The sequence below is a fragment of the Mustela nigripes genome, chromosome 1 (assembly GCF_022355385.1).
Source record: "Mustela nigripes isolate SB6536 chromosome 1, MUSNIG.SB6536, whole genome shotgun sequence".
Lineage (NCBI taxonomy): Eukaryota > Metazoa > Chordata > Mammalia > Carnivora > Mustelidae > Mustela > Mustela nigripes.
This window is the reverse complement of record NC_081557.1, coordinates 94,408,886-94,419,110: the sequence shown is the minus strand read 5'-3', so window position 1 is coordinate 94,419,110 and position 10,225 is coordinate 94,408,886. Positions and strand designations below refer to the sequence as shown.

Here is a 10,225-nt window from a genome sequence, read left to right as displayed (position 1 = left end):
ATGGTTTTTTAAAATTTTATCAAAGAGTCCTTTTTTGGAGTAACATTTTAAACATGTATCAGAATACTTTTACATGGACCATATTTTGCAAACCTAGGTCTACAGTGAAAGACATGATTGACTCTGAGAATACTGGTCCTCATGGTAAAGTAAAGGTACATATAATACAGAGTTCCACTTTGGGCAGCCCTCTGTTAGTGAACTTTTTGGGGAGAATGCCAAACTTGGTAGGGGGAGTCATGAAAAGGGGTCTCACAAACACCACATGTCTGACCAGACCTTGAGTAGAAGAGGCATCAGAAAATGTCATGTTCAATATTAAATGAGATGGGCAATATAACACTGCCCATGGGAACTTCGGAGGGTGCTTAGAACTGTATTTTATGTGTGAAAAAGGCTTTATTCCTTGACAGGAAGGTAAGAATTTCTCAGTTGTGAGTGGTCACGTGAGGCAGGGACTTACAAGGTGTGTACTGAGGTCTCACACTCTTGAGTTTAGGGTTAGGCCATGTTCAGCAAAGGCATGAGTGGTGCCATTAACAAATTTATCTTTGAAAATAACCCTGTCGTGGCATTGGTTCCTTGCCTCCAGAGAGCAGATATGCCTTCATGGGGGTATCCACCCCCATCGCGAGGACAGAGACCTGGCCTTCCCAGAAGAGAGTGACACTGACAAGGTAGGTGCCATTGTGAAAGGGTGTCACCTTCCTACAGTGCTGCTTTTAGAAAGGGGGATGACATCCTGGCCTTCAGGAAATACCACCTACTTCCCCCCTGCACCCCCCAGCAGGATGTCTAGCTGCTCTCTCCTCCAGTAGGAGTCTCAAGGCTGGAGGAGGGTGGCTGTGCTGTGTGTGGCTCTGGTGGTGATACTCATGTGGGTGAAAAGTCTGGGTGGGATCAGCTGGTTTAGTTTCTCCAGGATTCTCTTTATTCTTTGCTCAGTCTCCATTGGTGGCTTTCATGGGCTCAGTGATATTTTAGGGTGTGAGGACTTCATGGAGGTATTCCAGTGATGGAAGGAGATAGGTAAGTTTAGACCAGAACAAAACTGAAAATGCAAGGTATGTGACATAATGAAACGAACCACGTCATTTTACCTATTATGAATTTGAATGTTTATTTACCTATCATCATATTATTTAAACTCTGACAATTTTGAGTGACATGTAAACATTTTTTTAATTAAAAATTATTTTTAATTATAGTTGATATACAATATTATATTACTGTCAGGTATAGAACATAGCGATTTGCCCATTCTTTACATTATAAAATGTTCACCACTATCAGTGTAATCATGTGTCAACATATGAAGTTATTACAGTATTATTGACCATCTTCCCTATGTGGTACTTTTCATCCCCATGACTTATTTATAATTGGAAGATTGTACTTCTTAATCCCATTTATCAGGTTCATTTATCCCTACTTTGTCCTCTCCTCAAGGCAACAAAGAGTTGGCTCATTTGCTTATTTCTTGGATTCAACATGTCAGTGAAATTATATGGTATTTTTCTCTGTTTGGCTTATTTCATTTAGCGTACATAATACCATCTAGTTCCATGCATGCTGAGGCAAATGGCAAGCTTTCTTTTTCCTGACTCTTTTGTATGTGCATCATGTGTTCTTTATCTGTTTATCAATCAGTGGACCCTTAGGCTGCATGTAAATAATGCTTCAGTAAACACAAGGGTGCATATATATTTCTGAATTAGGGTTTTCATTTTCTACAGGTAGAAACCCAGAAGTGGAATTACTGTGTGGTATTTCTTTCTTTCTTTCTTTTTTTTTTTTAAAGATTTTATTTATTTTTCACAAGTAGGCAGGGAGGCAGGCAGAGAGAGAGGAGGAAGCAGGCTCCCCGCTGAGCAGAGAGCCCAATGTGGGGCTCAATCCCAGGACCCTGGGATCATGACCTGAGCCAAAGGCAGAGGCTTTACCCCACTGAGCCACCCAGGCCCCCCCGAGTGTTATTTCTATTTTTAACTTTTAAGGAATCTCCCTACTGGTTTTGCATACTGGATGCACCCCAGTTACATTCCCACCAATAGTGCCCTAGAGTATCTTTTTCTCCACACCTTTGTCAGCACTGTTACTTCTTGTCTTTTTGACACTAGCCATTCTTATAGGTGTGAGGTGATAGCTCGCTGTGGTTTCAGTTTGCATTTCCCTGATGATGAGTGATGTTGAGCATCTTTTCCTGTGGCCATTGGCCATCCATATGTCTTCTTTGAAAAATGTCTATTTAGGTTCTTTGCCCATTCTTTAAAATTAAAATTAAAATTTTTTAATAGATTTATTAGAGAGTACATGTGTGCATGTGCTTGAGCAGGGAGAGGGGCAGAGGGAGAAGGAGATTCCCCACCGAGTAGGGAGCCCGATGCCCAGGACTCCAGGGTCATGACCTGAGCTGAAGGCAGACACTTAACGGACTGAGCCACCTGGGTGCCCCTCTCTGCCCATTTCTAGTTAGATTATCATGTTTGGTATTGTGTGAGTTCTTACTATATTTTTGAATATTTGCACTTTGCAGGATATATCATTTGCTAATACCTTATCCCATTTAATTGGTTGCTTTTCATTTTGTTGCTAGTTTCCATTACTGGGCAAAACCTTCGAGCTTGACATAGTCCCAATAGTTTATTTTTCCTGCATTTCCCTTACCTGAGGAGACATAGCCATAAAATGTTGCTTGTTTTGTTAGATGTTTTTGCCTATTTTGTTTTAGGTGTTCTATGGCTTTAGATCTTAGAGTTAGGTCTTTAATCTTTTTTGGGTTTATTTTTGTATATGGTGTTAAGAAAGTGGTCCAGTTTTCCCAACACCATTTTTTGAAGAGACTCTATTTTCCCCATTGTATACTCTTGCCTCTTTTCTCATAGATTGATGTACCATGAAAGTATAGACATTTCTGGGGTCTCTATCCTGTTCCCTTGATGTAAGTGTTTATATTGTTCCAATACCATACTGTTTTGATGACTGCAACTTTGTAGTATATCTTGAAATCTGGAATTCTGCTACCTCTAGTTTTGTTCTTTCTCAAAATTGCTTTTGCAATTTGGGGACTTTTGTAGTTCCATGTAAATTTTAGAATTGTATGTTCTAGTTCTGTGGAAAAATCTATTGGTAGTTTGATCAGGATTGCATGGAACTTGTAGACTGCTTTCAGTGGAATGCACTGTATAACAATATTCTTCCAACCCATTAACATGGTTTATCCTTTCAGTGTCAACTTTAATTACTTCCTCAGTGTCTTTCTTAGAGTTTTCAAGTACAGGTTTTTCACTTGGCTAAATTCCCAAGTATTCATTGTTATTATTCCTAAATATTTTATGCTTTTTAATGCAAATTATAAGTGGGAGTATATTCTTAATTTTTATGCTAGTTTGTTATTAGTGTAATAGATATACAGATTTCTATATATTAATTTTGTATCCTCAATTTTGATGAATTCACTTACTAGTTTTAGTAGCTTGTTGAAATCTTTAGGGTTTCTATAAATAGTGGCAGTTTTGCTTCTTCCTTAGCAATTTAGATAACTGTTATTTCTTGTTCTTCTCTAATTGCTACAGCTATTATTTCCAGTATTAGGCTGAAATAAAAGATGAGACTGGACATCCTTGTCATGTTCCTGGTTTTATAGGAAAGGCTTTAGTTTTTCAACAGTGAGTGTGATATTAGCTGGAGATTTGTCATGTATTTCCTTTATTATGTTGAAGTATATACCCTCTAACCGACTTAGTTAAGTTTTTAATCACAAATGAGTGTTGAATTTTGCGAAGTGCTTTATCTCATCTATTGTATGATCATATGGATTGTTTTTTAAGAGTGCAAGTGATGAGGGAGGGGCAGAATCTGAAGCAGGCTCCTCGCACATTGCTGAGATCAGGACCTGAGCTGAAGTCAAGAGTTAGACACTTAACTGACTGAGCCACCTAGGCTCCCTGATCATATGGTTTTTATCTTTCATTTTTGTTAATGTGGTATATCACATTGATGATTTGCTGTATTGAATAATTCTTGGAATAAATCTCACTTAAATACAGTGAATGAAGCTCTTAATGTTTGTGAGTATGGTTTACAAATATTTTGTTGAGGATTTTTGCTGCTATGTTCATCAGGGATATTAGCCTATATTTTTTGCTGTGTCTTTGTCTGATTTTGATATCAAGGTAATGCTGGCTTCATAAAATGAACTTGGTAGTTTTCCTTTCATTACTACTTTTTTGGAGTAGTTTGAGAAGACTAGGTTAACTGTTTTTTTTTTTAATTTTTTATTTTTTTATAAACATGTATTTTTATCCCCAGGGGTACAGGTCTGTGAATCACCAGGTTTACACACTTCACAGCACTCACCAAAGCACATACCCTCCCCAATGTCCATAATCCCACCCCCTTCTCCCAAACCCCCTCCCCCCAGCAACCCTCAGTTTGTTTTGTGAGATTAAGAGTCACTTATGGTTTGTCTCCCTCCCAATTCCATCTTGTTTCATTGATTCTTCTTCTACCCACTTAAGCCCCCATGTTGCATCACCACTTCCTCATATCAGGGAGATCATATGATAGTTGTCTTTCTCTGCTTGACTTATTTCACTAAGCATGATATGCTCTAGTTCCATCCATGTTGTCACAAATGGCAAGATTTCATTTCTTTTGATGGCTGCATAGTATTCCATTGTGTATATATACCACATCTTCTTGATCCATTCATCTGTTGATGGACATCTAGGTTCTTTCCACAGTTTGGCTATTGTGGACATTGCTGCTATAAACATTCGGGTGCACGTGCCCCTTCAGATCACTATGTTTGTATCTTTAGGGTAAATAGCCAGTAGTGCAATTGCTGGGTCATAGGGCAGTTCTATTTTCAACTGTTTTTTAAATGTTTGGTAGAATTTTTCTGTGAATACATCTGGTTCTGGATTTTTGCTTGTTGGGAGAATTTTTGATTACCAGCTCAATTTCATCCCTAGTAATCAGTATTCCATTTTGGAAGACTGTATTTCCAGGATTTCTGGAGAGAAATCTTATAGGCTGCCCAATTTATGGCATATAATTTTTTTCATAGTAGTCCCTTATTTTTGTGCTGTTATTTTTTGTCTTTCATTTAGGCTTTTTCGTGATATGTCTGATAGATTTATCAGGTTTTTCAAATAACCAGCTATTTATCTTTTCTATGGTTAAGTCTGTTTTTAATTTGTTTCTACTTTGATATTTATTATTTCCTTTTATTAATCTTGGGTTTTGTTTTTAAGTGTTAAGTTAGATATTTTTCTTGTTTTTGATGTAGGCCTCTATTGCCATAAACGTCCCTCTAGGAACTGCTTTTGTTGTGTCCCAAAGATGTCTGACCATAGTATTTCTAGTTCTGTTTGTGTCCTGGTGTTTTTAAATTTACTTTTTGTTTTCTCCATCAGCCCACTGGTTGTGTAGTATAGCCTCCACATGTTGGTGCGCTTTCTAGTTTCATACCGTCGTGTTTGGAAAAAATGTTTGGTATAATTTCAATCTACTTGTGCTCCTAAGTGTGATCTACCCTGGAGAGTGTTTTATGTGCACTTGAAAAGAATGTGTGCATTGCTTTTGTGGATGGACTGTTCTTTGTATATCACCTTAAGTTCATCTGGTCTAATGTGTCTTTCAAAGTCACTACTTGATGGGACTGGGCTGTTGAAGTTCCCTACTAGTAGTGTATGAGAGCTTCTCCCTTTATGTCTGTTAAGTGCATGGGTATTTATAATTGTTATATATCCTCTTGTTTGAGCCATCCCTTTATTATTGTATAATGCTATTGTCTTTTAAAGTCTGTTACATCTGATACAAGTATAGCGATGCTGGCTCTTTTTTCCATCGCTTCCTTTATTTTCAGTTATATTTATTTCACTGTCTTGAGGTCTGAAGTGGATCTCTTACAGACTGCATATAGGTGGGTCTTTTTTCTTTTTAATTCAGTATCCCTAGGTCTTCTGATTGGCAAAAAGCACATACTTATTAATAATTAAATGTAATAAACACTCTATACTGTTAATTTTATTCTAGTTGTTTGGTCATTCTTTTCCTTTCTTGTCATGCATGGATTCCTTTTTTATAGGTTTTTGATTTGTGGCTACTATGTTTATATAATATATATATAGCAGTCTATATAAAGGTGATTATTGTTTACGTTTAAACACATTCCAAAAGAACTACATTTTTAATCCCTCTTCCATGTATAGGACAACTAATTATATATAAAATTGATATTAGTACCTTAATATTTTATTAGCTTTGTACATTTTTGATCTGCCTTTCCTATAATGTTCGCTTATAGCCTTGTAATTTTTCCCTTCCTATAGCTTTTTCTCTTCCCTTCAAAGAAGTTTCTTAGGAGGTTGTTTAAGTGGTTTTAGACTCTTACCTTTTGTTCCCCTGGGAACCTATTTATCTCTCCTTCAATTTGGAATGATAACCTTGCTGGTTTAGAGTGTACTTGGTTGCAGGCTTTTTTCCTACAAAACTTTGTGTCTACCAAAGTTTCGGCTCAAGAATCAGCTTATAGCCTTATGTGGATTTCCTTGTAGGTAAGTAATTTTTGTTCTATTTAATTTTCATCGTCATTAGTATGTGTCCTGCTGTGGACCTTTTTTGGGTTCACTTTGAGGGCTCTCTGTGGATCCTGGAACTCGGGATTTGTTTCATTCCCCAACATAGGGAAGTTTTCACTGGTTATTTCTTTGTTAAGGTTTCGGTTTCTGAAACTCCTGTATTGTGAATCACGTTATCCTCGAGGTTTCTTCCAGACCTGTTCTATATTTTCTAAGCTACTGTTGATACCTTCTACTCTATTTTTGTCTGACTCTCTGCTTGTTTCTATGTCTTAGGTTGGCTACAACTTGCAGGCCCATCCCCTTCCCTCACTGGGGCAAGACTTGCGTTGGAGGGGTGCTGGGTCTGGACCGGGTTGACCATCACGTGTGGCAATTTGCAGGAGCACTGACCACGGTAAGTCCACAGGGCAGACTTGAGCAGGGTGAATGGTGCTAGCAAGGCAGATGCAGAATGGCACCCACCCGTTTCAGGAAAAGTGGTAGCTGCCGGCATTTCTGCTCCTGGAGCAAGTCCCTACAGATCCCTGTCCCTCTAGCACAAGTCTTACAATTAGTTTATAAACATCCTACAGGTAGCACAGGCACTTTTCAAACTGCTGCCTCTGTGGTCTCAGAGTAATATTGCACGTGGGCTCTTTTAAGAGTATAATCTTTCCTGTAGCCCTCTGCTCTTACTGAAGTTAAGCTCTGCTGCTTTTCAAAGCCAGATGTCACAGATGTTATGGGCTCATCTATCCATTGCAGATCCCAATGACTGAGCGTGCTCAAGGAAGGTCTGAAACCCCTCATTCCTTGCAGAGTACCTGTGAGCTCTCTCCTGCAGGTGGGTCACTGTAGGTTCCATTCCTGACGGCATCCCTGCCCATCCTACCTTTCTCGATGTTGCTTTTTCTTGGTCCTTGTGGTAAAGCTGTTCTGCCAGTCCTCAGGTTGTTCTGAGAGTGAGTTGAACTAGGTGCAGCCGCAGCCTGGTGTCCGCTGGAGGAAGAAGGGGTTCAGAATCTTCCCACGTCACTGCCTTCCCCTCTCTTCCTGGGGAGTGAAAGACTATTAGACATCGGTGAAAGATACACTGAGGCAGCATGAACCCAACTTTTTTTTTTTTTTTAAAAGATTTTATTTATTTAATTGACACAGAGAGAGATCACAAATAGGCAGAGAGACAGACAGAGAGAGAGATGAGGAGAAGCAGGCTCCCTGCTGAGCAGAGAGCCCTATGCGGGACTCGATCCCAGGCCCCTGGGATCATGACCTGAGCCGAAGGTAGAGGCTTAACCCACTGAGTCACCCAGGCACCCCAACCCAACTTAATTATGACGGGATTTGAGGTGTATCAGTAAAGGAAGAGTAAATGCTCCAAATCAATGATTCATATGTATTCTCTGAGGGATGTCCTGTGGCTTCAGTCTACTTGCCCACAAGTGTTTTGGCCTTCTCAAAAAATGTGTACAGTCTGGAAAATAGTAGAAATGGAGGATCTTGAGCTCACTTCCTCCCGTGGATACTCTGAAGCAAAACAACTACATATAATGCAGCTCACTCTGAAAATAAGTTGTGACTGGCAGAAGACATCTCCGCCACTGAAAACAGGAGGAGAAAGTCACGTTGACAAGAATATTGTGAATGACACTCCCCGTGGGGTGACCCACGTTACGGGTGTGGAGTCATTCCCTGAGGAGCAAGGGACTCCAGCCCCACACTGGGTGCCCACAGCCGTGGGCGCGTTCACTGAAACACGGAGCGCCCATAGTGTCTGGCTTTGAAAATCATTAGAGCGTAACACTGGGAGAGCCTGAAGGAGCTCTAGGAAATAAAGCCTCCTTTCCTAAAGGACAGACACTATACCACATGGTCCAAGCAGCAGCAGTTTGAAACATATCTGGGTTATACATGAAGGAGATTCACTGATTTTAGGGAGTATGTGCTAGAGGGGCAGAAATCTGTAGGCCCTTTCTTTGGGAGTAATGGGGGGAGCATTTTTCTCACCCCAGCCTTGCAGGGACCAGTTCAGACACCTTCTGTCTACCTTAGGGGTGGGAGAGGGGAGCCACATCTGCCTACAGCGTGTCCCCAGCAGTCGTGGCAAGGCCGCTCAGCCCGCTCCCAGGGAGAGCAGCTACGGCCAAGACTCTCAGCCAGCTATGCTGGGCACCAACCCTACTTATGGGCAAGCTGATAGCACCTCTGGGGGGCCAGTCCAACCTGTCCAGGAGTCACCCCTGGTGCCCAAAAAGTATTACACTACTGGCCCCGCAGGACACCTTCTACTTTGAAAGCTGCTGCTTTCAAGACCAGGAGATGTAGCTGACTTCACCTAAAAAAGCAAGATAAAAGCCACAAAGAAAGGGGTAAACAAAAATAAGATAATCGATCTGATGAAGAATTCAAAATATGGTAAAAAAAAAAAAAAAGATGCTCATAGGACTCAAGAAAGGGTGGATGATCTCAGAAATTTACTAAAGAGAAAATTTAAAAACCCTGATCAATCAGAGCTGTAGGATATAATGAATGGACAGACTAGAGGATGGAGGAGGACAGGTAAGGGAAAGTATCAAGCTGAATAACAGAAAAAAAGAATAGGTTAAGGGACACACAATGTATCAAGCATAGTAATATTCATTGTTAGCTCCCTGCAAAAGAGGAAAACAGGCATAAAATGTACTTAAAAAAAAAAAAAGTCCTTAAACTGTGGAATGAAACATATTCAGGGCCAGGAAACTCAACAAGATGAACACAAAGACACATAATAATTAAAACGGCAAAAAAAAAAAAAAAAAAAAAAAAAAAGTTGGGGGAGATCTTTAAAAAAGCAAGAGGAAAGCCACTAGTTACTTACCAAGAAGTGCCAGAAGGATATCAGATGATTCTGTAGCAGAAATGTTGCAGACTAGAATGGAGTGACACGTTCTATTCAATGTGCTAAAAGGGAAACATCTATAAACAAAAATAGACAGCAAAATTATCATTCAGCATTGAAGGAGACAGAGTTTATCACCACTAAACTGACCTTACAAGAAACGTTCAAGAGACTTTTAAAAGGGGAGAATAAAGAGCTGTAAATACAATAAGAATTTTTTTTTTTTTAATTTCACTGGCACAGGAAACATATAGTGAAGATCAGTAAATTATGAAGCTACTGTGAAGGTTGAAAGTAAGAGTAAAATCAGTTATATCTATAAAAACTAGTTAAGGGATATGGTATCATATACATAAAAACTGGAGAGAAGTAGAAAAACACAGTGCTTTTAAATATGTTCAAACTTAAGTGACCATCCACTTCAAATAGATTGCTCTATACTTGGGGGTTATATATGAACTATATGATAACCAAATGCAAAAACCTATAATATAGAAAAATAAGGAAGAGCAGTAAAAAAAAAAAAAAAATCTTCAAATCCCAAGGAAAGAAAGCAAGAGATGAAGAAAGGAACAGAGAAGAACTACAAAAAACAACTAGAAGACAATTAAAATGGCAATAAATACATACCTATCAATAATTACTTTAAATGAACTAAATGCTCCAATCAAAAGACAAAAAGCCAGGACCCATCTATATGCTGCCTATAAGAGACTCATTTCCCTCTTAAAGACAGCTTTAGACTGACAATGAAGGAATGGGAAAATATATTCCATGC

At 39.2% G+C, this 10,225-nt stretch overlaps 1 pseudogene; it reads right to left on the bottom strand.

The window, feature by feature from the left end:
* Positions 1-381: 381 nt before the first annotated feature.
* LOC132021246 (NXPE family member 1-like) lies at positions 382-1,058 on the bottom strand (annotated as a pseudogene).
* Between the last annotated feature and the right edge of the window lie 9,167 nt (positions 1,059-10,225).